Source organism: Mobula hypostoma, chromosome 9 (genome assembly GCF_963921235.1).
Source record: "Mobula hypostoma chromosome 9, sMobHyp1.1, whole genome shotgun sequence".
Classification (NCBI taxonomy): Eukaryota; Metazoa; Chordata; class Chondrichthyes; order Myliobatiformes; family Myliobatidae; genus Mobula; species Mobula hypostoma.
Genome location: NC_086105.1, coordinates 149,687,940 through 149,715,876, shown reverse-complemented (window position 1 = coordinate 149,715,876; position 27,937 = coordinate 149,687,940). Strand labels below are relative to the sequence as shown.

At 40.7% G+C, this 27,937-nt stretch overlaps 1 protein-coding gene and 2 long non-coding RNA genes across 6 annotated transcripts in view; 1 reads left to right on the top strand and 2 right to left on the bottom strand.

The window, feature by feature from the left end:
- The window catches only part of LOC134352185 (uncharacterized), a 34,968-nt gene extending 32,218 nt beyond the window's left edge, over positions 1 to 2,750 (bottom strand). The window contains exon 1 of the long non-coding RNA XR_010019357.1: positions 2,663 to 2,750. This is a non-coding gene — a long non-coding RNA (uncharacterized LOC134352185). The remainder of the gene's footprint in view (positions 1 to 2,662) is intronic.
- The window catches only part of tbc1d24 (TBC1 domain family, member 24), an 83,598-nt gene continuing 58,059 nt past the window's right edge, over positions 2,399 to 27,937 (top strand). Inside the window, exon 1 of one of the 4 annotated variants that reach the window (XM_063059460.1) lies at positions 2,399 to 2,575. The gene's annotated coding sequence lies outside the window, so the exon portion shown is untranslated. Of the gene's footprint in view, positions 2,635 to 2,752; positions 2,942 to 27,937 lie in introns of those variants that run through there. The other 3 variants (XM_063059459.1, XM_063059457.1, XM_063059458.1) reach the window with 3 other exon arrangements.
- LOC134352186 (uncharacterized) overlaps positions 2,958 to 27,937 on the bottom strand; it is a 28,770-nt gene continuing 3,790 nt past the window's right edge. The window contains exons 2-3 of the long non-coding RNA XR_010019358.1: positions 24,687 to 24,781; positions 2,958 to 22,279 (exon numbers count right to left, since the gene is read on the bottom strand). This is a non-coding gene — a long non-coding RNA (uncharacterized LOC134352186). The remainder of the gene's footprint in view (positions 22,280 to 24,686; positions 24,782 to 27,937) is intronic.

Sequence of the window (27,937 nt, the reverse complement as noted above, 5' to 3'; positions counted from 1 at the left end):
TGTCCGCCAGAGAAAGCAGGATCTCCCAGTGGCCACACATTTTAATTCCACATCCCATTCCCATTCTGACATGTCTATCCACGGCCTCCTCTACTGTAAAGATGAAGCCACACTCAGGTTGGAGGAACAACACCTTATATTCTGTCTGAGTAGCCTCCAACCTGATGGTATGAATATCGACTTCTCTAACTTCCGCTAGGGCCCCACCTCCCCCTCGTACCCCATCTGTTACTCATTTTTATGCACACATTCTTTCTCTCACTCTCCTTTTTCTCCCTCTGTCCCTCTGAATATACCTCTTGCCCATTCTCTGGGTCACCCCCCCCTTGTCTTTCTTCCCGGACCTCCTGTCCCATGATCCTCCCGTATCCCCTTTTGCCTATCACCTGGCCAGCTCTCGGCTCTATCCCTCCCCCTCCTGTCTTCTCCTATCATTTTGGATCTCCCCCTCCCCCTCCAACTTTCAAATCCCTTACTCACTCTTCCTTCAGTTAGTCCTGACGAAGGGTCTCGGCCTGAAACGTCGACTGCACCTCTTCCTACAGATGCTGCTTGGCCTGCTGCGTTCACCAGCAACTTTGATGTATGTTGCTTCATACTGTCAGGTTGGAGGCTACCCAGATGAAATATGAGGTGTTGCTCCTCCAACCTGAGAGTAGCCTCTTCATGGAAGTCGAGGACGCTGGGTTGGCCGCTGGGAAATCCTGTCTTTTACAGACAGAGCAAAGGTTCTCTAGAGCCAGTGGTGCAGGATCTAGTTGCGAGAAGAACATAAACACGAGCAATTATGCAGATGTTGGAAATCTTGAGCAACCCACACAAAATGCTGGGGAAACTCAGTAAGTCAGGAAATATCTATGGAGAGGAGTCTCAGCCTGCAAAGACAACTCTTTACTCCCATACATAGATGCTGTCTGACTTGCCGAGTTTCTCCACCATTTTGTGCTAGATGACCTTTGCTTTACAGTTGTTTAGTGTAAGGCACATTCTCCCATATGCTTCTACAAATGGGTAAACTTTGACTTGAAGCTTGACCTCCAAGTGTACATATCCACCATCTTTAAATGTAACTGAGGTTAAACTGACAGAATTGATGGAAACTGAACAACTTCCCACTTGTTCAGAAGAGATGCAGAAACTGAATCTAGAGCAAAAATACAAGTTGCTAGAGGAAAGAAATTGTGGGTCAGTCAGGATCTGTGTAGGCAAGCAGATTTTTTTTTTGGTAGATTAATTCATCCAGTCTAGTTTTGAGGTGTGAAGTGGCAAAGTATTTCTCTCAACCAGTTCAAGCTCCAAGTCCGAATCAGTCTCAATGAAGACATTCAATCAATCCTGCTGGATGAGCTCTGCACAGCCTGAAGCAAAGTTTCAAACCAAACCTTTGACAATCCATTTCCTCCCACAGATGCTGCTCAACCAATTCCCCCAGCACAATGTTTGTGGCTCCAGATTCTCAGTGAAGGCATTTCCCTTTGCTTCTCCATTGAATGCAAAATCGATATTGGTTTATTATTGTCACATGCACCAAGATGCTCTTGGGTCGTGGGGCTGGAAGTCACTTTCTCAAAATCTGTGAGTCTGAACCAAGGACTGAAGGTTGGAGGTACAGACGTGGCTTGTCCTGGGTTGGAGGTATGTCTGTGTTAATGGGTGAGTGGGTTTGAGGGAGAAAAGGGACTTGTTTTGCTGAACAATGTGGGCATGCTATATTGGCACCAGAATGTGGGGTAACACTTGCTGGCTGCCTCCAGCACATCCTTAGGTTGTGTCGGTGGTTAACACAAACGACACATTTCACTGTATATTTCAAAGTACATGTGATAAATGAACCTGAATCTGATACAGTGAAAAGCTTTATTTTGCATGCCATCCAGACACAAATACGAATGATAAACACAAGAGATTTTGCAGAAGCTGAAAATCTTGAGCAACTCACACAAAATGCTGGAGGAACTCAGCAAGTCGGCCAGCATCTATGGAGGGGAATAAACAGTCAACGTTTTGAGTCGAGACCCTTCATCGGGACTGGAAAGGAAGAGGGCAAAAGGGAGGGAACAAAGCAGGCAGGTGATAGGTGAGAACAGGTGAGGGAGAAGGTGTGTGGATGGGGAAGGAAGGAAGGATGAAGTAATAAGCTGCGAGAGCTGCGAAGAGGTAAAGGACATGAATCGGCTAAGCCCTTAAGATACAAAAATATAAACAACTATCTGCAGAATAAAGGGCTATAGCCACAAAGAAAGTGCAATGCAGACAGGCAAAAAAGGTATAAGGGTCATGAGGAGTAGACGAAGAAATGAAAGAGTTCATCGTTATCGTACAAAGTTTCCTTCGGAGATCTGATAACACCTGTCCTTGAGCCTAATGACGTGTGTTCTCAAGCTTTTATCTCCCTGCCTCACGGAGGAGCAGACTGACATTCTGCGTGTTGTTGCCTGAACCTAGATGTCTGTGATGCTGTTGTAAGCGAGTTTTTAATCGCGCTGGACTTGTAAACACGGCGATCAGTACGACTTCACCTGTGGGAGCATCACCTCCACGAACAAGCTCTCTCTCTCTCTCGTCTGAGCGTGAGGTCACTCTACTCACATGCGCGGCGGAGGAATTATCTGGGGATTTTATTTAACCCAAGAAGTAAAGAAAACAAATTAGTTGGGATTACCTTAGCCGCCCTTGACAGCCGCTAGCGCCTGCGCGTTCACGAGACGGGACGGGAGACAGGGTGGGGGAGGGGGCTGAACGGCGGCGGTTGGAAGAACGCATGCGCGTTAGCGCCGCGAGCGTGTAGACGGCCGCGGCTCGGAGCAGCGGCGGTTGCAAGGGCGCATGCGTGGCAGGGCAGCGGGCGACAGCCGCTCGGGGCGGTGGCGGTGAGTGGTGGATGGCGGGAGACCGGGGGTACGCTGACAGTCTCGGCAGCTTTCTTTTAAAGTGCTTCATGGTGGGTTTATGAAGCGATGTGGGCTCTATCCCCTCCTTTCTTCCCTCTCCCCGGAGATCGGTCTGGGTGGTTGTCGTGCCGGGCAGGCGGGAAGAGGCAGGGTCCCTCACCCCTGCAGAAGCACATTCGGGCTCGGTAATGTCAACTCAAGAGAATCAGAATCGACTTTGCATTGGGGAATGCGCAGGTTCCCATTACAACAGTGTGCGGGTTGCAAATTAATAGTTTTTACCGCCATGCAAGCAGGAGCAGGATTTTCAAAACATGTTCAATGTCATTTTTGAAAAGTAGTTTAAGTTGTAATAGCATCAGTAGGGAAATTAGCTCATCGGCCCACCCGGTCCGTGACAGCCGCCCAGTTACTATCTATACTATCCAGTTAGTATTTATACTAGTCTCCGTTTTCCAGCACTTGGTCTGTAGCTTCGGTGTGCTGGGGTTCAGATGTTCTTCTCAATTGGATTTAAATGCTGTGAGAACAGTTGCCTTCACCATCCTCGATAATAAAACAAGAATTAAACAAAAACTGGCATAGTCCTGTAAATAGAACAGGACCAATAAAGAAAGGAGCAACACTCAAGGGAGTGATGAAGGAAAGTGGGAAGGTATTTGGGAGACTAACAGGTTACAGTCATGGGTAATGATAGGGGAGTGATTAAAATGAGTGAAAATGAGGTCAGAACTGGAAAAGCAAAGAAACTAGTGTAGAGTTGGTGGGGTGAAGAGATGAGGGGTTAAATGCAAATATATAAATGCAGGTAGTCCCCAAGTTATGGCAGGATTCCTTCCGTTTTGAGATTTGTTCATAGCCTGAATTTTTGATAACTTGGAAATGAACAGAAACAGTTTGTGTGGGAGAACTGCAGAAACAGTTGTACCTCGAGAATGGACAGGCATAGGAAGAGCTGCTACCACCCAGCCTCACCAGCTCAGTGAGTGAGGCTGTTCAGTGCTGCCAGCTCTGCTTGGCTCATCCCAGTCCCCCAATTTTGAAAATGAATTGTTTAAAAAAAGAAGTTACTTCCTTGGGAAGTCAAGGGAGATGAGTGGGCTAAGGAGGAGAGCATTACAAGGAAATAGTCAAAGTATTTCACATCTTTGGCAATGTTAAGAGAAGTGTTTATAGCAAAGGACCAAACTGCTAGAGAAAGGATTCTCAATCTTTTTTATGCAACTCACCCTTACTATTTTCTGAGGATTCCAAAGACTTCAGGTTGGGAATCCCTGTGCTAGAGGGACTCTGCAAGCCAGGCAGCATCTGTAGACGATGTTTCGTATCAGGAGCCTTCATCTAGAATGTTTATATGCAAACAGCTTGCACGATGAGGAAGAAGAAATTGGCTAAGATACTAATGAATTCCTAAAGGGCGAGTATAATGGAGATTGAAATCTTTCTGAATGCAAAATAGCATCTGAGGGTGGAAAGGAGTAAAAATATCTTATTGAGAAAATGTTTATGGGACTTGGATGAGTGCCAGAGAATTTTAAATTCACAGAGAGAAGTGAAACCAAATGAGATTCTCAAAGTTGGGAGAAGTGCCTGAGGAGTAGAGGTCAAGCCAAATTATAATTTGAAGAGATTTCCTACACGGTGGATTTGGGCAGGTAGATGGTAGAGCCAGACAATGAAGTTTCAGTCAGGCAAAGGTTGTCAGCCAGATTTTTCTTTAACGCAATTTGAGGATTGTTTGGTATGTTCTGATTTTAGTCAATACAATAAAAGGTTTAAATCTGCAAAATTCACATGTTCATTTAAAAAGAAGCTTTTGTTGTGTGAGTAGCAGTCTATGTGCAGCATTCCTGTCACTCCCAAGTATCATTTGTTACATAACACTGACTCTGTTTGTAAAGCAAGGGAAATTGTTCCGTTGACTTGGGTATATTCTTCCTAACTGTTTGCTACCATTCTACCCACACCATCCCCTGGATTAGCTTTGTGTACATTATTGGTGATAGTTTCAAGATTCAAGATTCAAAAAACTTTATTGTCATTCGAACCATAAATCAGCTCTGCAGGGCAGAATGAGACAGCGATTCTCAGGGGCAGTGCAATCATAACATAACAAATGCAACACTAAATAATAAACATAACAATAAATAGTAAAACACAACAGCCACATGTCAGTTAAAATCAGTTATAAGTGTCCAGTGCAAGTTAAAATTGTCCAAAGCAGAGTCAGGTGGAGCAGCTATTTAGCAGTCTGACTGCCTGTGGGATGAAGCTGTTTAGTAGCCTTGTGGTTTTAGTTTTGATGCTCCTGTAACGTTTGTCTGATGGCAGAAGAACAAACAGTTCATGGAGAGGGTGTGAGGGGTGTTTAATGATGTACCGTGTCTTCTGGAGGCATCGACCCTGAAAGAGGTCTTGGTCAGAAGGTAGGGAGACCCCAATAACCTTCTCTGCTCCCCTAACCGCCCTCTGCAAGGCTGGCCACATCAGAATTTGTCAAAGTTTGACAGCAATACTGCATTCACACCAGCTGAGCTGCAATTTGGCCATGTTACCTGGCATTCACTGTCTTTTAAACCATAAATTGAACAGAACCCAATGACTATTATTAGTTTCATTAAGCAACACCTCCCTCATCCACCCACAGGAACCCGTCAGACAACCCCAGCAATTATCTTCATGCTTCTTGTAGATTTTGTTCCGTTTCTAGTCCTCCCACTTATCAATACTAAGATAAATGTTTCAGACTAATGTGAAGTGTTTTGACTAGGAGGTTATTTCCTGGAGATTTTTCAGCTGTTTCCTAGAGTCATACAGAATAGAAAACAGGCCCTTTATTTTGTCAAGGAATAAATATATCCAAGTCAAACTTGAATCTCTCAGCAACTCTGTCCTACTCGAATATAAAAAAATTCTAAACAAGAACCTTTCAACCTCCACTTTAAGTATACCGATGTCTTGGCCTCTATGGCTGTCTGGGGCAATAAATTCCCTAGATTTATCATCCTCTGGCTAAAGAAATTCCTCCTCATCTCTGTTCTAAATGGATATCCCTCTTTCTTGAGACTGTGCCTTCTGGTCATAAACCCTTCCACTATAGGAAACATCCTCTCCACTTTCACTGTATCTAGGCCTTTCAATATTTGATAAGTTTCAATGATATCTCCCCGTCATTCTTCTAAACTCTAGTGAGTACAAGCCCAGAGCCATTAGACGCTCCTCATTTGTTAATCCTTTCATTCTGATGAGCCACCTCTAGACTCTCTCCAGTGCCGTTCAAGAGATTTACGGGGTCATAGAATTGTACAGCATATAAACAGGCCCTTCAGAAATACCAGCTATCATGCCTGCATTAATTCCATATCCGTCTTTGTTGTGCTTATTTAATTATCTGTCCAGATGAATTTTGAATGTTATAGTTCCCACCTCCTCCACCTGACTGGCAACTCATTCTCGACACCAACTGTTCTTTTAAAAAAATTGTCCTTCAAGATGGTTATAACAGTTCTCGTTTTCCAGTGTGGCAAATGACCAACTGAACACTGACAACTAATAGAATGTGGATCCATTGCAAATACTTTGCTGCTTTCCAGACCATTTGACAAGTATTCCATATGGATGCTTATGCTGTGATAGTGAAACCTATGACAAAGTATCTCTCATAGTAATAATGCATAATTTTGCTCCAGTCTGGGTTATCTTGGTAACTGGAGCATGGTTGTGAATGTTGAAATTCGTGTTTATGTTGTCCTAATTTTTGCTTGACCTTTTCACATCAACAGGTTGTCTGTTTTGGAATAGTTTATTATCATGCTAATTTGGATTTGTGTTTTGTTTTTAAATCTTAGAAGCATGGGTAAGCTTTCTCTTGCTCAGCGCTGATCTGTTATTCATTTAAATTATAGTTCAATCACCTGTTTTTTGCTCCACCTTGTTTAATATGTCTCACTTGAGAAAAATATATTGATCACAACTGAAATTACTGTAATACCCAAGCTCTTGAAATACTCCCTAACACTTTCTCTGTTACATTGACAACTGCATTGCTGCTGTTTCCTGCACCCATGCTGTACTCAACGACTTCATCAACTGTGCCTCTAACTTCCATTCTACTCTCAAATTTACTTGATCCACCTGTTATGAAGGATGAAGGGGGATCTCACTGAAACCTTTTGAATGTTGAAAGGCCGAGACAGTAGATGTGGAAAGGATGTTTCCTATGGTGGAGGAGTCTAGGACAAGAGGGCACAGCCTCAGGATAGAGGGTGTCCATCTAATTTCTTCAGCCAGCTGTGGAGGCCAGGTTGTTAGGTGTAATTAAGGCGGAGATTGATAGGTTTGTGATTGACTACGGCATTAAATGTTATGGGGAGTGGGGCTGAGGAGGGTAAAAAGAAGGATAAGCCCTGATTGAATGGCAGAGCAGACTCAATGGGCCAAATGTCCTAATTCTGCTCCTGTTTTATGTCATATCTCTGACACCACTCTCCTCTTTTTCTATATCTCTGGAGACAGACTATGTACTGACATCTTACAAACCTACTGACCCTTAATGGTTACCTCAACTATTCTAACTATCACTGTCTCACTTGTAAAAGTGCTATTATCTTCTCTCAGTTCCATGCTCTCCGGTGCATCTGTTCTCAAGATAAGGCTTTCCATTCTAGGACATCTGAAAGGTTCTCCTTTTTCATAGAATGGGTTTCCCTTCCAGCATTAATAATACTGTCCTCAGCCACATCTCGTCTATTTCCTGCATATCTACCTTCAACTGATCCTCCTACTATAATAACAGAGATAGGGTTCCCTTTGTTCTTACCCACCACCCCATGAGCCTCCATATCCAACTATCCAGTACATGATGCTCTGTAACTTACACCATCTTCAACAGGATCATACTACTAAGCACAGCCTACCCTCCTCCACCCCCCCCCATCCACTTTCCATAGAGCTCGTTCTCTGTGTAATTCTTTATCCACTCTTTCCTCCCCTATGATCTCCCTCCTGCGAATCTATCAGCTCACATCATCTCCCTCTGGTTCCTCTCCTCCTTCCCTTTCTTCCATGGTTCACTCTCCTCTCATATTATATTCTTTCTTAAGGCCTTTGCATCTTTTACCTATTCCTCCTAGCTTCTTCCTTCCTTCCACCTTCCCCCCTCACCTGGTCTCACCTAACACCTGCCAGCTTGTACTCCTTCTCATGCCCTCACCTTATTCTGGCTTCTTTATTCCCTTCTTTTCCAGTCCTAATGAAGGGTCTCAGCCCAAAATGTTGAATGCTTATTCCCTTCCATATATGCTGCCTGGCCTGCTGAGTTTTTCCAGTATTTTATGTGCTTTACTCAAGATTTCCAACATCTGCAGAGTCATTTGTGTTTATTCTTTTTTTTCCAACACTTGGCTGATCTGTGGTGTCCTGTGTGTGCCTCGTGCCTTTAATATCTTCCACTTCAATCAGCTAATAAACATTCAGTTAATAAGGTCCATTGAAATGTGCTTTTCCTAATGTATCATTAAATAAAATGCATGTGATCTAGGGAGTGATTTTGATGTACAATTCATTGTTGGGTTTGCAGGGACAGATAAAACGGGTTGTGTAGGCTAACTGCCCAAATCTAGCAGGTGCTCAGAACTGCCTCTGCCTATTCATTTTTTTTCAGACTTTTAATCTATCACGGATTCTGAATGTAAATTTGAATATATAATTTTACTTTAAATTGCACATTTAATAAGAGCAATGAATTTACCTGACTGAATTGCTCCACAAAGAAGCAGAACGGACTAGAAAGTTCAAAGTAAAATTTAATGGACCGATTGACCATCTCTGGCAGAGCTATTACAGCTTGGAGTGTCAGATTTCATTTCCAGTGCCGTCTGTAAGGAGTTTGCATGTTCTCCCCATGACCATTTGAGTTTCATCCAGGTGCTTCAGTTTCCTCCCATAGTCCAAAGACATACTGTTTTCTTTTTAAATCTTTTTATTAAATTAGTACACAAAAGGTAAACTATATAGGCACTAATACACTGTTGCAATATAACTTTACAAAAGATATTAATACACAAAATAAAATTAGTACAAACAGTGCAGTTTAGATATAAAATAATAAAATAAAATAATAGGTAATATAATAGTATACTAATTTTCATACATATCAATAAGGAAAAGAAAAAACCCACCGTGCAACTAATCTAAAAAGCAAAGCAAAGCAATGGGCTAACTAGGAATCAAGTAGAGTTAAACAACTTAAAACAATCACGTCCTCAAACCCGACCTCCATTTAAAAACAGTTAAAAAGCAAGAAGGGAATGTAAATATGGACAGAGAGAGAAAAAAAATTACATTAAATGAAAATGTTGAATAAAAGATCTCCAGGTCTGTTCAAATTTAGCTGAAGAATCATAAAGATTACTTCTAATTTTCTCCAAATTTAAATATAGTATCGTCTGGGAAAACCAAAAGAACATAGTTGGAACATTAGTCTCCTTCCAATGTTGTAAAATACATCTTTTCGCCATTAAAGTAAGAAATGCAATCATTCTACAGGCTGAAGGAGAAAGATTACTGGAAATTTTAGGTAATCCAAAGATAGCAGTAATAGGATGGGGAGAGATAGCTATATTCAATACCTTTGAAATAATATTAAAAATGTCTTTCCAAAAAGTTTCCAGAGTAGGACAGGACCAAAACATATGAGTTAAGGAGGCTATCTCCCCATGACATCTGTCACAAAGAGGGTTAATATGAGAATAAAAATGAACTAATTTATCTTTGGACATATGTGCTCTATGGACAACTTTAAATTGAATTAGGGAATGTTTGGAACAGATAGAGGAAGTATTGACTAGTTGTAAAATATGCACCCAGTCATCCGCCGAAATGATAAAGCCCAATTCCTTTTCCCAATCTGACCTAATCTTATCGAATGGAGCTTTCCTAAGTTTCATAATAGCATTATAAATAATAGCCGTTACACCTTTCTGACATGGATTAAGGTTAATTATAGTATCTAAAATATATGTAGGAGGTAACGTTGGAAAAGAAGAGAGTATAGTACTTAGGAAATTTCTAACTTGGAGATATCTAAAAAAATGTATTCTTGGTAAGTTATATTTATTAGATAATTGTTCAAGAGACATAAGGGAACCATCTAAAAATAAATCCAAAAACCGTGAAATACCATTAGTCTTCCAAATTTGAAAAGCACGGTCCGTGGAAGAGGGGGAAAAGAATATGTTGTCTAAATTGATTAAAATCAAAAAATTTTTGGAATTGAAACCAAATACGTAAGGTATATTTAACTATCGGGTTACAAACCTGTATTTTCTAAGTGTGAAGAAAATCCAAAAATCTGGGATACAAAGGGACTTGAGAGTCCTTGTGCAGAACATCCTAAAGGTTAACTTGCTGACTGAGGCTGCGTCCACATTAGACTGGATACGTCTGTAACCGAAGCTTTTTCTCTTCGTTTTGACCCTCCTTCAACACTGAAACGGCATTTTCCTCCCCCGAAAACGGAGCTATTCTAAAACGCTCTCCAGAGTGTTTAAATCTGAAAATGCCGGATGGGCGTTGTAGTGTGTACGGGGTAACTGAAGGTTTTGAAAAACCTGTCGTCCCTTTCATCAGTGAAGAGACTATGGCTATAGGAAAGGTTTCCAGGGTGACCCCTCTGTGGGAGTGGGGAAGATGTTGGTGGGGCCACCCGGGGGTCCGTGTGTTTGTATGTGTAGCTATTGTAGTGGCTGTGAGGCTGGTATTGTGGTGGTGAAAAGTACTGGGGGGGAGCCATCATATTCCTCATCATTGCAAATCCCTCTGCAACAGAGTTAGTCAGTTTGATGTTTGTCATCAGCTGGGTCATACTGTCCGTGAACTCCCTGTCAGTTGCCTCCATACGCTGCAGTATTTGTTTTTTTAGTTCCATGTCCTCCTGCGCGAGAGCCAACAGCTGTCCGTCATTTGGCAATTTCCTTTTAAGTTTTTTCTAGTCTGTAACTGGACAAACGCGCACCAAGTATACGGTTTCCTCTTCACTTGTTTTCTGTAGATGTGTCCTGCACATACCCAGTAGGAGGAGATTCGCCCAAATACCCGTTTTAATGTGGATGGAAGTATTTTCAAAAACGCCTGGTGTGGACGTCTATCGTTTTTACGCAAAACCGGCGTTTTCAAAAGTATCCAGTCTAGTGTGGACGTAGCCTGAGTCAGTGCTAAGAAAAGCAAATGCAATGTTAGCATGCATTTCAAGAGGTCTAAAATATAAGAGTGGGGTTGTGATGCTGAGGTTTTATAATGCTGTGATGAGGCCTTATAAGACCTTGAGTACTGTGCACAATTTTGGGCTTCTCATCTAAGAAAAGATGTGCTGGCATTGAAGGTTCAGAGGAGGTTCACAAGGATGATTCCAAGAATGAAAAGGTTATCATATGAGGAATGTTTGATGGCACTAGGTTTGTACTTGCTGGAATTTAGAAGGTTGGGGGGAAATCTCATTAAAACATTTTGAATGTTGAAAGGCCTAGACAGTAGATGTGGAAAGGATGTTTCCCATGGTGGGGGAGTCTAGGACAAGACAGCACAGCCTCAGGATAGAGAGGCGTCCATTTAAACAGAGATGCGGAGAACGAATGAGAAAATCTGCACTTGCTGGAAATCCGAGCAAAACATACAAAATGCTGGAGGAATTCAGCAGGCCAGGCAGGATCTGTGGAAAAAAGTACAGTCAATGTTTTGGGCTGAAATCCTTCATCGGGACTGGAGAAAAAAGTGGAGGAGTAGATTTAAAAGGTGGGGGGAGGGGAGAGAGGAACACAAGGTGATAGGTGAAACCTGAAGAGGGAGGGATGAAATAAAGAGCTGGGAAGTTGATTGGTGAAAGAGACAGAAGACCATGGAAGAAAAAAAGGGAGAGGAGCACCAGAGGGAGGCGATGGGCGGGAAAAAGGATAAGGTGAGAGAGGGAAAATGGGATGGGAAATGGTGAAGGAGGTTGAGTGTTGGGGGCATTATCGGAAGTTTAAAAAATCGATGTTCATGCCATCAGGCTGGAGGCTACCCAAACAGAATATAAGGTGGTGTTCCTCTAATCCAAGAGTGGTCTCATCGCGACAGTAGATGAGGCCATGCTTAGGTTGGAGGTCATCCATGGCCTCCACCACTGTTGTGATGCGGCCACACTTGGGTTGTTGGAAGAGCAACACCTCATATTCATCCATTTTTGAATCTGGTAGTCCTGGCATGGATGCTGCATAGCCTCCTTCCTGATGGGAGTAGGATAGACAGGCCATGATCAGGGTGAGTGGGATCCTTCATGATGTTATTGGCCCTTTTCTGACACCTTTCTGTATATATGGCGGGTAGGCTGGCACTGGTGATGCGTTGAGCAGTTTTGAGAGCCTTCCTGTCTTCTGTAGTTCAGTTTCTTCACCAAAGAGTGATGCATCTCGTCAGGATACTCTCCACTGTGCCTCTGTAGAATGATATGAATATGGATGTACTAGCTCCAGCACTCTTCAGCAAGTAGTGGCAGTTATGAGCTTTCTTGACTATATGATGTGTTCTGGGACCATGTAAGCTTATCTGTGTTTGAACTATTTGCAGCTTCCACTGCTGTGCTGCCGATGTAAAGGGGTATGTGAGTGCTGCAAGTTCTCCTGAAGTCATGAACCATCTCCTTTCTTGATGACGTTAAGGTTATTTGCATGGCACCAGGCTTCGAGCTCTTCCATCTTCTCTTTGTAGGCAGTCTCATTGTTGGTGGTAATGAGCTCCAACACTGTCATGTCATTGGCGAATTTGACAATGTGATTTATCTGGTGTTCCCAGTCATACATTGTAGACACGCTTATTTAAACACATTTGATTAAAATGTGGGTGACGAGGAAGTGTTCACTTATGGCACTTCTCTATTTTCAAAAACATTGAGACATGGTATTGTGTGAACTGGTGCTCAGTGTACAGCATATTTTTTTGTGACAATTAAGACAAGAGAATATCTACCTCTTAGTTGCCGTAACAAACTTAGGGGAAATTGGGAATAGGCAGTGGATGCTGGCCTAGCCAGCAGTACCCACATCCTACACAATTATTTAAACAAAAGTTTGTGTGGACTTCCAGAGGGTTTTCCTGGAACTGCAGAAAAAAATATGACAGAAGGAAGCCCGTTATGTCCCTGTCAGTTGTGAAAGGTTACCCAACCCTTTCCTGCCTTCTAGCATTGATCCATAGCCCTCGAGATCAAAGATCTGCACGTATGCATCCAAGCACTTTTTAAATGGGATATAGATTTCTGTCACTATAAATTTTCTTGAAAGTCAGTTCCAGTCCCTATAACTCTGGGTGTGAAAAATACTTCATCTAATCTTTTCTGCAATTATTTCAAATCTATACCTTCTAGTTTTTAACCACTTTGCTCAGAAAAATATATCCTCCCTGTTTACATATCAAGGCCCCTCATAACGGTATACACAAATGAAATTTCCTTCAGTTTCCTCTACTCCAGGAGAAAGAACCACAGAATATTCAGTACACCTGCTAGCTAAATCTTTAGTCCTGGTAGCATACTAATAAATCTCCGCTGCACCTTTGTTCTATAGCATCTTTTCTGTAATGTGATGACCAGAGCTATATGCAGTGCTCAAGCTGTACTCTAACTAGTGTTGTTTATTATTCTGGCATAATCTCTGGCCAAGACCATTAAAGGAAAACACCCTATTTGACTTTTTTAACCCTTTATTAACCTGTCCTGTTAGCTTTAAGGATTTGTGTAGTTGTGTATCTGTACTCCTATACCTCTTAGAATCCTTCCATTTGCTGTGTATTCTCTTGCCTTGTTGCACCTCCCAAATAGATTAATTCACATTTCTCTGAATGAATTCTATTTGCTACAATAGACCAGATAGTTATGTCTAACGACATTCAGTTTTTCTTCCTCATAGTTAATCTCACAGCCAAATTTTTTTTACAATGGTCCTTACATTTGAGACTAGGTCGTTAAAATATTGTGCATAAAGCTAGGGACTGGATCCTGAGCCCTGAATAGAACCTAATGGTAACAGCCTTCCAATCACAAACACCTATTTAATATAAGCATTAGAAATTCTGCAGGTGCTGGAAATCCAGAGCAACATGCAAAATACTGGAGATACTCAGCAGGTCAGGCGGCATCTATGGAAAGGAATAAACAGTCAACGTTTCAGGCTGCGACCCTGTTCAGGACAGAAAAGGAGGGGGGAAGATGCCAGAATAAAAAGGGAAAGGGAAGGGGGAGGAGAATAACTAGAAGATTAAGCCAGTTAGGTTGGAAAGGTAAAGGGCTGGAGAAGAAGAAATATGATAGGAGAGTAGAGTGGACCATAGGAGAAAGGAACGGAGGAGGGGACCTGGGGCAGCTGAGAAGAGGTAAAAGGCCAGAGTGGAGAATAGAAGAAGAGCGAAGGGGATGGAAACATTTATTACTAGAAAGAGAAATCAATATTCATGACATCAGGTATAGCCATCAGAATACAAGGTGTCATATTATTTAGAACATAATACAGTTCAGGACAGGAGCTGGCCCTTCAGCTCATGTTTACGGAACATAGAACAGTACAGGCCTTTTGTCCCATGATATTGTGCTGAACTAGTTAATTTAGAAATTAAATTATTAACTAACTAAACTAATCCCTTCTGCCTATACAGTGTTCTTATCCCTCCATTATATGCTTATTCATCTGTCTATCTGAGAGTGTCTTAAATGCTGCTATCATATTTACCTCCACTACTAACCCTGGCAGAGCATTCGAGGCACCCACTACACTCTGTGAATGAGGGAAAAAAACAACTTGCCTCCCTGACCTTAAATACATGTCCTGGAAAAAAGATATTGGCTTTGCTCTCTTTTTACGTTTCTCTTTCTCCTCTCAGTGTCCTGTTACTCCAGAGTAAACAACCTAAGTTTGTCCAACCTCTCCTTATCGTGCTTGCTCTCTAATCAAAGCAGCATCCTGACAAACCTCTTCTGCACATCCTTCCTATAATGGGGTGACAAGAATTGAATACGTTACTCCAGAAGCAGCCTAACTAGTGTTTAATAAAGCTGCAACATAACTTCTGGAATTTAGTGCCTTGACTGTTAAAAGCAAGTATGCCAAATGCCTTCTTTGCCACCCTGTCAACCGATGCAGTCACTTTCAGGGAGCTGTAGACTTTCAGCCCCAAGATCCCTCTGTACATCAATACTGTCTTGCCATTAATAGTGTATTTTCCCTTTATATTGATCTCCCAAAGTGCAACACCTGAATTTGAATTGAATTGACTTTATTTCTTACATCCTTCACAAACATAAGGAGTAAAAATCTTTGCGTTACGTCTCCATCTAAATGTGCCATGTTCAATCATAGTAATTTATAATTATAATAAATAGAACAGTCAATGAGAGTACACTCAAGTCAGCATGAGTTCATCAGTCTGGTGGCCTGGTAGAAGAAACTGTCCCGGAGCCTGTTGGTCCTGGCTTTTGTGCTGCGGTACCGCCTCCTGGATGGTAGCAGCTGGAATAGATTGTGATTGGAGTGGTTTGGATCCCCAATGATCCTACGGGCCCGTTTTACACACCTGTCCTTGTAAATATCCTGAATCATGGGAAATTCAAACTACAGATGTGCTGGGCTGTCCGTACCGCTCTCTACAGAGTCCTGCGACTAAGGGAGATACAGTTCCCATACCAGGCAGTGATGCAGCCAGTCAGGATGCTCTCAGTTGTGCCCCTGTAGAAAGGATTTGGCAGCCCATACCAAACTTCCTCAACCGTCTGAGGTGAAAGAGGTGCTGTTGTACCTTTTTCACCACACAGCTGGTGTGTACAGATCACGTGAAGTCCTCGGTGATGTGGATGCCAAGGAACTTGAAGCTGTTTACCCCCTCAGCCCCAGATCCATTGATGTCAATAGGGATTAGCCTGTCTCCATTACTCTTGTAATCCACAATCAGCTCCTTTGTTTTTGCAACATTGAGGAAGAGGTTGTTTTCTTGACACCACTGTGTCAGAGAGATGACTTCTTACATAGAAACATAGAAACATAGAAAATAGGTGCAGGAGTAGGCCATTCGGCCCTTCGAGCCTGCACCGCCATTCAGTATGATCATGGCTGATCATCCAACTCAGAACCCTGCACCAGCCTTCCCTCCATACCCCCTGATCCTTTTAGCCACAAGGGCCATATCTAACTCCCTCTTAAATATAGCCAATGAACTGGCTTCAACTGTTTCCTGTGGCAGAGAATTCCACAGATTCACCACTCTGTGTGTGAAGAAGTTTTTCCTAATCTTGGTCCTAAAAGGCTTCCCCTTTATCCTCAAACTGTGACCCCTCGTTCTGGACTTCCCCAACATCGGGAACAATCTTCCTGCATCTAGCCTGTCCAATCCCTTTAGGATTTTATACGTTTCAATCAGATCCCCCCCAATCTTCTAAATTCCAACGAGTATAAGCCCAGTTCATCCAGTCTTTCATCATATGAAAGTCCTGCCATCCCAGGAATCAATCTGGTGAACCTTCTTTGTACTCCCTCTATGGCAAGAATGTCTTTCCTCAGATTAGGGGACCAAAACTGCACACAATACTCCAGGTGTGGTCTCACCAAGGCCCTGTACAACTGCAGTAGTACCTCCCTGCTCCTGTACTCGAATCCTCTCGCTATAAATGCCAGCATACCGTTCGCCTTTTTCACCGCTTGCTGTACCTGCATGCCCACTTTCAATGACTGGTGTATAATGACACCCAGGGCTCATTGCACCTCCCCTTTTCCTAATCGGCCACCATTCAGATAATAATCTGTTTTTCTGTTTTTGCCACCAAGTGGATAACTTCACATTTATCCACATTAAATTGCATCTGCCATGAATTTGCCCACTCACCTAACCTATCCAAGTCACCCTGCATCCTCTTAGCATCCTCCTCACAGCTAACACTGCCGCCCAGCTTTGTGTCATCTGCAAACTTGGAGATGCTGCATTTAATTCCCTCATCCAAATCATTAATATATATTGTAAACAACTGGGGTCCCAGCACTGAGCCTTGCGGTACCCCACTAGTCACTGCCTGCCATTCTGCCATCCCTGTAGGCCACCTCATTATTGTTTGAGATAAGGCCAATCAATGTAGTGTTGTTGGCAAATCTAGTTAACAGATTGGAGCTGTGGGTGGCAATACAGTCATGGGTATACAGGGAGTAAAGGAGGGGGACTCAGTACGCAGCCCTGAGGGGCTCCTGTATTGACAGTCAGAGGGTTGGAGGTGAGGGAGCCCACTCTTACAACCTGCTGGTGATCTGACAGGAAGTCCAGGATCCAGCTGTACAATGCATGTTCAAGGCCGAGGTCTCTGAGCTTCTTGTCGAGCCTAGATGGAACTATGGTGTTAAATGCTGAACTGTAGTCCAAGAACAGCATCCTCCTTCTCCAGATGTGTAAGGATGGTATGTAGAGCAGTGGCTATTGCGTCATCTGTCAATCGGTTGTGTCAGTAAACTCTGTAAACATGAAAAGAAAAACAAAATAAATAATATTGGGGAATGAGTTGTGGAGTGTTTGAAGTTGTAGAACCAGTTCACAAATTAGGTGAGTGAAGTTATCCACTCCAGTTCAGGAGCCTGATGGTTGTAAGATTATAACTGAACCTGGTGGGACCTAAGACTCCTGTACCTCCTGCCCAGGGCAGCACCTATCAGACTGACTTTTTAAATGCTGACTTGATTCTCAATTTCATCACTATATATAGTATTCTACAGCGTCAGCCTTAAGAAGAAAAATATTTACCCTGGTTTTTCACTTGCTATGCTGAATGTATTAGAAGTGTATTAATTTAAGAGACTATACAAAACATGGAAGTGAAATAGCAGGCGATGAATGCTGATCCATTATACCTATGTTTATAAATAGAAACCTCCCTTGTAATCTGACCTTAGTTATGGGGAAGCTTCCAAAGCCATCTGCCTTTCTTGCAATGTAATCATATTTTCTTTGGAAGTTATCAGCAATGTGTGCGGAATTTCTTCTGTGCTCCTCTCTGGAGTCTTGCCAGGAATTAGTCATCCAGTGATCTTGCTGAGTAACTTAATCAAGCCCAGCTATACTTGGCTGAGCCAAGGTTTTATGACTATTATAAAATGTATTTCCAGATTATTCTCTTATTATCTTAGATTTCTGGCATCTGGATTACTTTGCAATTCATTTCCTCAGGTTCTTGTTGTTATTCGTTATGTTACTACTTCCATTTTGCATTCTCTCCATATTATCCAGAGGGAATATACTGTTGACTCCCGTGTGTTTTAAAAACACCATATTGCATTGTAATTAGTCTTGCAAACTAGATTAGTCACATGCAAGGTTCTAGTACAACCAATTTATTCAAGGTCGGCACCTCCGTATGATGCAGGATGGTATTTACGCTCTAACCCAATTACAAAGTGATTGTTGCATTTCGGCAATCCAACTTTTTATAGCCTGTTATTTGACTTTTCAAAATTCTTGATTCTTTTTAACTTAATGTGTTCCTGCAAATCTCAAGCAAGATGCAGGAAATGGAATACAATCCATCAAGATGATTTTATTACTCAGCCAAACAACCAGCTAATGACTGGCTGTCTGCTGGATTCTGGAAAGCTACTTAGTCATGAGTGTTGGCATGAGATTTGCTCCATAAGCAGAAATGCTGGAGGTTTTGGGCAGATCTGTTTTGGTTGAGGACCCTTCTAAGTTGAAAAATGAGCCAGTGCATATTATAGTTTAAATAAAAGGGGAAACACGTGCACAAGATTTAAGTTAACTGATCTACAAGTAATGGGCAGGATAAACAAAATGGTGTGTAAGTTAGGGAAAGGTGAACAATAGAGTCACATCCAAGCTTGTGGCATATTGAACATTATTCCAGTTTGCATGTCATTCATTAAAATTGCAAGCACCCACTTTACCATTCAGCCTTTGTGATTCCATTGGCAGCTGGTTCCCATTCAATCATCTCCCCATCACTGTCCATTGCTTTTCAACTTTTCATTTGTTGTGTTTTTACTAACTGGAGTTGAATTCTGTATTTTTCTAATTAACTGATGTGGAATAGCTGTACTCTTGAATATTTTCTGTGAATCTCCCAGGCTAGTGAGTATTCCATGCCTCTTGCACATTTAAGAAATTCTGACTCGAGTCCTGTGACGAGTGGTGAGCTGCAGGAATCAGTGCTGGGACCATTTTTGTTAATCTCTTCAAACTTCTAATGAAACATAGCCACTGTCTTGCTGCCTTTAAAGCTGCATCGATATGTTAGGCCCAGGTTAGATCCTCAGAAATCTTGACACCCAAGAACTTGAAATTGCTTACTCTCTCCACTTCTGGTCGCTCTGAGGATTGGTTTGTGTTCCCTCGTCTTGCCTTTCCTGAAGTTCACAATTGGCTCTTCCATCTTACTGACATTGAGTACAAGGTTGTTCCTGTGACACCACTCTTATCTCCATCTGAGATTCTACCAGCAATGGTTGTGTCATCAGCAAATTTATAGATTACATTTGAGCTATACACATAGTCATGGGTATAGAGGGAGTAGAACAGTGGGCTTAGCACACACCCTTGAGGTGCGCCAGTGTTAATCGTCAGCGATGAGGAGGTATTATTACCAATTCACATATATTGTGGTCTTCCGGTTAGAAAGCCGAAGATGCAGAGGGAGGTACAGAGGCCCAGGTGTTGTAGCTTATCAAGCAGGACTGTGGGAACGATGGTGTTAAACACTGAGCAGCATCCTGACATAAGTACAATATGCAGGTAGATTGAGAAAATCAGGTTGGTATAGGAGGGGGAATCTCGAGAGTGCCTATGAGATGGCTTTTTAGAGCAGCTCGTGGTTGAGCCCACTAGAAGATCTAGAAGCTATTCTGGATTGAGTTTTGCGCAATGAACTAGAATTGATAAGACGGCTTAAGGTAAAAGAACCCTTAGAGGAAAGTGATCATAATATGATCAAATTCACACTAAAATTTGAGAAGGAAGCTAAACTCACATGTATCAGTATTACAGTGGAGTAAAGGGAACTACAGAGCCATGAGAGAGGTGTTCATTAGAATTGATTGGAAAAGAACATTGGCAGGGATGATTGCAGAGCAGCAATTTTTGGAATTTCTGGAAGCAATTTGGCATAGGATATATACATCCTAAAGAGGAAGTATTATAAAAGAAACATGATGGAACTAATGCAGACAAGAAGTCAAAGCCAAAATAAAAGCCAAAGAGAGGGCAAATAATAGAGCAAAAATTAGTGAGAAGTTAGAGGATTGGGAAGTTTGTTTTAAAAAAAACAAAAGGCAACTAAAAAGTCATTAAGAAGATACAGATGGAAAATGAAAGTAAGCTAGCCAATAACATTAAAGAGGATACCAAAAGTTTCTTCAGATACATAAAGTGTAAAAGAGAGCAAGAGTGGATGTTGGATCGCTGGAAAACAATGCTGGAGAGATAGTAATGGGGGACAATAAAATGGCGGATGAACTGAATAAGTATTTGCATCAGTCTTCACTGTGGAAGACACTAGCAGTATGCTGGAAGTTCCAAGTATCATGGATATAAAATGTGTGAAGTTACAATAACTAGAGAGAAGGTTCTTGGGAAACTGAAAGGTCTGAAGTTAGATAAGTCACCTGGACCAGATGGTGTACACCCTAGAGTTTAGAAAGAGGTGGCTGAAGAGACCATGGGAAGCATTAGTTATGATCCTTCAAGAATCACTATATTCTGGAATAGTTCCAGAAGACTGGAAATTTGCAAATGTCACTCCACCCGTCAAATATTAGATCATCTACATTGAACATCAATGGGACAAGAAAAGTGTGCTTTCCTAAATTCGAAAACTCAATAATCAAACCACAGGAGACCATGTACATTATTAAATTATCACAGGTGTAAAAATAATCAAAGACTAACAAGATACTGGCATTTGTAATTATTATTAGACTGGTATGTCTTGTCCTGCAGCTTTGCAAAGCCCAGTTTACACTACGAATGAAGCATTGTGAAATTCTAGACAGCACACCTTTTGAAAGATGTTATTAGCTTTGTGGGGACTGCAGTGTAGACTTCAACAGATTGATATTTAAATTCCAGGAGTTACATTACAAGCTGCAATTACAGTTATACAAACTAGTATTGTATTGTTGGAAATGAAAAGAGTAAAGGAAGATTTTGTTCTGTGTATCAAAACATTCAGGATATTGGAGGTATTTAATAGCCATTTGCCATAGGTTGGAGATTCAAAGACAAAGCTAAAAATCAGAGCAACATAAACAGAAATGCTGGAAGATTTCAAGCAGTTTCTGTGTGAAGGGAAACCTTTAAGGTTTCAGGTCAAAGACCCTTCATCAAAACTTAGGAGAATAGTATCAAAGAGGTACAAGATACTGCAGAAACTAGAATCTGGAGTAAAAATAAACCACTGGAAGAACTCATTGGGTCATGCAACATCTGAGGAGGTAAAGGAAGAAGCTGAAGAATGAAATTAGGAAATCATAAGAAGGCCTTGGCAAGCAGGATTAAGGAAAACCCTAAGGCATTCTACAAGTATGTGAAGAGCAAGAGGATTAGCTGTGTGAGGATTGGATCAATCAGGAGTGAGAGTGGAAACATGCATCGAGCCAGAGGAGGTAGCAGAGGTACTTAATGGATACTTTGCTTCAGTATTTACCAGTGAAAAAGACCTTGGCAATTGTGGGGATGACTTGGAGCTTTTGAAAGGTATTAAGTTAGATAAGTCGCCAGGACCAGATGAGATATACCTCAGGCTACTGTGGGAAGCGAAGGAAGAAATTGCTGAGCTTCTGGCAATGATCTTTGCATCATCAATAAAGACAGGAGAAGTACCAGAGGATTGGAAGAATGCAAATGTTGTTCCCTTGTTCAAGCAAAAGAGGAGAGATAACCCAGGAAGTTATAGACCAGCGAGTCTTACTTCAGTGGTGGGCGAGTTGTTGGAGAAGATCCTGAGAGGCAGGATTTATGAGCATTTGGAGAGACATAATCTGATTAAGGATAGTCAGCATGGCTTTGTCAAGGGCAGGTCATGCCTTACGAGCCTGATTAAATTCTTTGAGGTTGTAACAAAATACAGTGATGAAGGTAGAGCAGTAGATGTAGTGGATATAGATTTCAGTAAGGTATTTGATAAGCTTCCCCAAGTGAGTCTCATTCAGAAAGTAATGAGGCATGAGATCCAAGGAGACCTTGCTTTGTGGATCCTGAATTGGCTTGCCCATAGAAAGCAAAGGATGGTTGTAGATGGTTCATATTCTGCATGGAGGATGGTGAGCAGTAGTGTTCTGCAGGGTTCTGTCCTGGGATCCTTCCTCTTTGTGATTTTTATAAATGACCTGGATGAAGAAATAGAAGGGTGCGTTAGTAACTTTGCTAATGACGCAAAAGTTGGGGATATTGTGGATAATCTGGAGGGTTGTTAGAGGTTGCAGTGTGACATCGATAGGATGCAGATCTGAGCTGAGAAGTGGCAGATGGAATTCAACCCAGATAAGTTGGAAGTGGTTCATTTTGGTACATCAAATTTGAAGACAGAGTACAATATTAATGGTAGGACTTTTGGCAGTGTGGAGGATCAGCAAGATCTTGAGGTCCATGTCCAAAGGACACTCAAAGCTGCTGCATAGGTTGACAGTTTTGTTTAGAAGGCTATGGTGTGCTGGCCTTCATCAACCATGGGATTGAGTTCAAGAGCTGTGAGGTAATGTTACAGCTCTAGAAGACCCTGGTCAGACCCACTTGGAGTACTGTGTTCAGTTCTGGTCACCTCATTACAGGAAGGATATGGATACTATAGAAAGAGTGCAGAGGAGATTTACAATGATGTTGCCTGGATTGGAGAGCATACCTTATGAGAATAGTTCGAGTGAACTTAGCCTTTTCTCCTTGGAGTGATGGCAGATGAGAGGTGACGTGATAGAGGTGTATAGGATGATGAGAGGCATTGAACGTATGGATAGCCAGGGCTGAAATAGCCAACATGAGAGGGCACAGTTTTACAGTGCTTAGAAGAAGGTACAAAAGGGAAGTCAGGGGTAAGTTTTTCCACGCACAGAGTGGTGGGTGTGGAATGCGCTGCCTGCGACGGTGGTGGAGGCGGATATACTAGAGTCTTTTAAGAGCTGGGTACATGGAGCTTAGAAAAATAGAGGGCTATGCAGTAGGGAAATCCTAGGCAGTTTCTAAGAGTAGGTTACATGGTTGGTACAACATCGTGGGCCGAAGCGCCTGTAATGTGCTGTGGATTTCTATGTTCTATGAGTGGATTAAATGAAATGGAAAATTCAACATTCGTATCATTGATCTATAGGCCATCAGAATTAGATTTATTATCAATGTTGTATGATGTGAAATTTGTCGGTTATCCAAGTGGGTATGAGATGCTGTTCTAGCTTGTTTGTCCTCACCTTGACAATGTAAAAGGCTGAGAATAGACAGGTCAGTGTGAGACAGCACAGTAACATACCAATTAGCGTAATGCCAGTGATCATAGCTCAATTTCCACAATGCATTTCATAGAACAGTACAACACAGGGACAGGTGAATGGCTAACTAAACTAATCCCTCCTGCCTACACAATATCCGTATCCTTCCATTTTCCACACATTCCACACATTTGCCTATATAAATGTCTCTTAAAAGTCTCCAATGTACAATGTCTGTCTCTACTACCACACCATGCAGCACATTCAAGGTACCCGTCACTCTGTTTTTAAAAAAAATTGCCCCTTGCATCTCCTTGAATGTTAGTGGTACAGCAAACTCCACTGCTTCTTATTTGGTTCTCCATGGCCACTTAGGTTTGATCAATCAGATACAGAAGATAAAGACCAGCTTTGTCAGCAACAGTCATGATCTAAGAAATATTTTACTAAAATATGGTTAATGTGTAATTATGCATCGTGTTTTGCTTTGCAGTGCACACAATTGGTGATAATCCTAGATATTAGTCTTTATAGCAATCAAAATGTAACTGTTGCCATTCCTGTGTTTATGCCTGAGTAGTGTTGACTGCACTCAGTTTTCTGGAAGTACAATGTGTCCAGTTGAATTGGATTGTAACTTGTTAGCTTGAGGCAGCAGAATCTCTTTCATGGAGCATGATCTGCCAAATGTACAAGGTGTTCCAGATAGTTTCAGAATGGGGAACCTGTTGAATGACAGAGAGGCCTTCCGGACAACATGGAGTTCACTATAGTGCAATCTCTATTTCCTTTTCTGATGTTCATTTTGTTCAGGATATTTCTGCTTTGTTTTCAAACTTCCGATGATTGAAATTTATTTTTATGACTGAAGCTGTCATGATACTGCTAGCATTATCACTGGTGTTTATTTATGTAATGAATCATGACTTGCATTTGTTTTCTACTTTCAAAGTTATCCTCAACGTATTGGGTAGTGCCCCATATTAAACAGGACATAGAACAGTACAGCACAGTACTAACCCTCAGCTCACGATGTTGTGCCGACCCTTTAACCTACTCCAATGTCAATGTACCCCTCCCCTCCTACATAACTATTTTTCTTTCATCCATGTGCTGATCCAAGTGTCAGGTAAATGTCCCAAATTATCTGCCTCTGTCACCACCCCTGTCAGCTCATTCCAAACATAATGTACTATAATGTTTAAAAAAAAACTACCTCTAACATCCCCATATACTTCCATCCAATCTCCTTGAACTTATGCCCTCTTTCCACCCCAGGGAAAAGTCTCTGACTGTCCACTCAATCTATGCCTCTTACCTTGTACATCTCTATCAAGTCGTCTTTCATCCTCCACTCCAAAGAGAAAAGCCCAACTTGTCCTCATGAGATATATTCTCATTTTCATTTCATTTCTTGAAAATTGACAACAAAAATACATTAAAATAATCAAGTCAATATATCAATATGTATAATAAGAGTCAAACTATTAGCCAAGCTAAACAGTATATCAATAATAATAATAAGAAGAAAAAACAAAATGTTAAAGCTTTTTTTTTGGAGAAAAGAAAGAAGGAAAAAAGAACCCCTGCTAACTAAAACAAACAAAAAAAAACCCTTCTAAGAAAAAACACGAGAAAAATAGAAACCCATTTGGAGCACAAACCCGGAGCTATATGCCATACAAGCTTACATTTTTAAAAAAATCAATCCGCCAACCAAATCCATTTACCCAAGAATCAGAAGGGGACCATCTTAATTAACTCAAATCAAATGATAGTAGCAGGCAAAAGAGCCCCACCTTTTCTCAAAGTCAAATCGAGGATCAAAAGTTCAACTTCTGATTTTTTCCAAACTGAGACATAGCATCACCTGAGAGAACCCTTGTATCAAAGTGGGAGCAGAAGCATCTTTCCATTTTAATAAAATAGCCCTTCTGGCCAATAATGTAACAAATGCAATTACATGTTGGTTTGATATAGAAATACCATGAATATATTGAGGAATTATACCAAACAAAACTGTCTATTTATTAGGTTGTAAATTAATTTTTAAAGCTTTAGAAATTGTAGAAAAAATAGATTTCCAAAACTGTTTCAATACAGAAAATGACCAAAACATATGTGTCAATGTAGCTATCTCAGTTTTACATCTATCACACTGACTATTAACATTAGGAAGTATTTTAGACAGTTTCTCCTTTGTCAAATAATAATGATGTACAATTTTAAATTGAATTAAAGAATGACTAGCACAAATCGAAGAAGAGTTAATCAACTTCAGAATTCGCAACCAATCCTCTGTTATCAAGGTCATGTTAAATTCTCTTTCCCAATCTTGCTTAATCTTAAATAGAGGATAATTATCCTGTTGTAATAGTAAATTATAATTTTTCCCAATAAAACCTTCCACTAAAGGGTTCATTTTTAAAATAATGTCCAACAGGTCAGAATCTTGTATATATGGAAAATTACTTAAATATTCTTGTAAAAAATGTCTGACCTGCAGATATTGCAAAAAGTGTGAATGTGAAAGAGAGTATTTAGTTGCTAATTTCTCAAAGGACATCAATCAGCCCTCTTGAAACAGATCCATAAATGAATAAATTCCTTTATTCCTCCAAAGAGAAAAGGTAGGATCACCTAGTGAAGGTTTAAATAAATAGTTTCGATAAATTAAACAAAGAAGGTTAAATTTTTTAAGATTAAAAAACTTAGGAAACTGGTACTAAATTTGTAATGACTGCTTAATCATAGGATTTATATTTAAAATAGAAATTTTGGCTAGTTATACAGGTAAAGAAGCTCCTGATAATGAACTTAAGTAAAATTGTTTCACAACTTTCAATTCCAGATCAACCCATGGTGGTTGTTCATTTTTATCAGTCCAATATAACCAAGAACACGCATAGCGTATATTAACCACCTAATAATACATTCTTAAATTAGGCAAAACAAGACCTCCATCCTTTTTTAAATTTTTGTAAATGATATTTTCCAATTCTTGGTCTTCTATTATTCCAAACAAAAGATGAAATAATAGAGTCAACCTGATCAAAAAACTTCTTAGTTAAAAAAAAATAGGAATTTTTGAAATACATATAAAAAATTTTGGTAAGATCATCATTTTAACTGCATGAATTCGACCAACTAACGAAAGTGTAAGAGGATTCCACCTAGAAAATAATTGCTTCATAAAATCCACTAAGGGAACTAAATTGGCTCTATAAAGGTCTCCATAATTTTTAGTGATGATAATACCTAAATATTTAAAAGAATCCGTAACTTTAAAAGGAATATCATCATATATAAAAGCAGAATCATTTAAAGGAAATAATTCACTTTTATGCAGGTTTAATTTATATCCTGAAAACTTTCCAAATTTATATAATAATTTCAATTAGCTAGGTATAGATTCTTCAGGATTCGAAACATAAACTAAGAGATCATAAGCATAAAGGGAAATCTTATGAATAGTCCCATTTATGGAAATTCCTTGAATATCGTTAGCTTCACAAAGTGCAATAGCCAAAGGTTCCAGCACCAAATTAAATAACAACGGACTTAACGGACATCCTTGTCTTGTACCCAGCAGAAGTCGAAAAAAGGAGGATCTACAGTTACTAGTAATCACAGTGGCAATAGGGCTTTTATATATCATTCTAATCCACTTATTAAAATTAGTACCCAAGCTAAATTTCTCTAAAACGTTAAATAACTATTTCCATTCAACACTATCAAATGCCTTTTCAGAGAAACTTTTCATCAAGAGAAACAACACATTGGGGAGTTTTCGAGAGGGGTGAGTATATAACATTTAACAGTCTCCGAGTGTTAGAAAAAGAATAACGGCCGTTTATAAAACCTGTCTGGTCCTGAGAAATAATTTTAGCTAGTATATTCTCCAACCAGTTAGCCATTACTTTTGAAAGAATTTTAGCATCAGGTCTGTATGAAGCACAATTTGTAGGGTCTTTATCTTTCTTAAGAATTAAAGAAATAGAAGCTTCATAAAATGTAAAAGGTAACTCTCCTAACAAAAAAGAATCTTTAAGCAATTAGCAATTAAGGCATCAGTTAGTCTTGCGAGACCATGGATCTGCGCCTGGAAAGTCTTCACTCTCCAGGGTGCAAGCCTGGGCAAGGTTGTATGGAAGACAGGCAGTTGCCCATGCTGCAAGTCTCCCCTCTCCACGATATTGATGTTGTCCAAGGGAAGGGCATTAGGACCCATACAGCTTGGCACCAGTGAGCATTTCCAACCTATAAGGAGTAAGCAAATCTTCAAATTTTTTATAATATCCTGCAGAAAACCCATCCAGTCCAGGAGCTTTACCGGATTGCATTGAAAAAAATAGCTTTCTGAATTTCTCTTTCAGTAAAAGGAGTACTGTATCAAGAATTTGTTGATCTTCAACAGATATTCTAGGAAAATCAATCTTTTGTAAAAGGGCATTCAGGCTGGATGCCTGCCCAAAAAGGCTGGAAACTGAGATTTATAGAGTTCACTGTAATAGTCTTGAAAAATTTTATTAATATCTTCATAATTACAAGCTAAACTACTATCTCCCT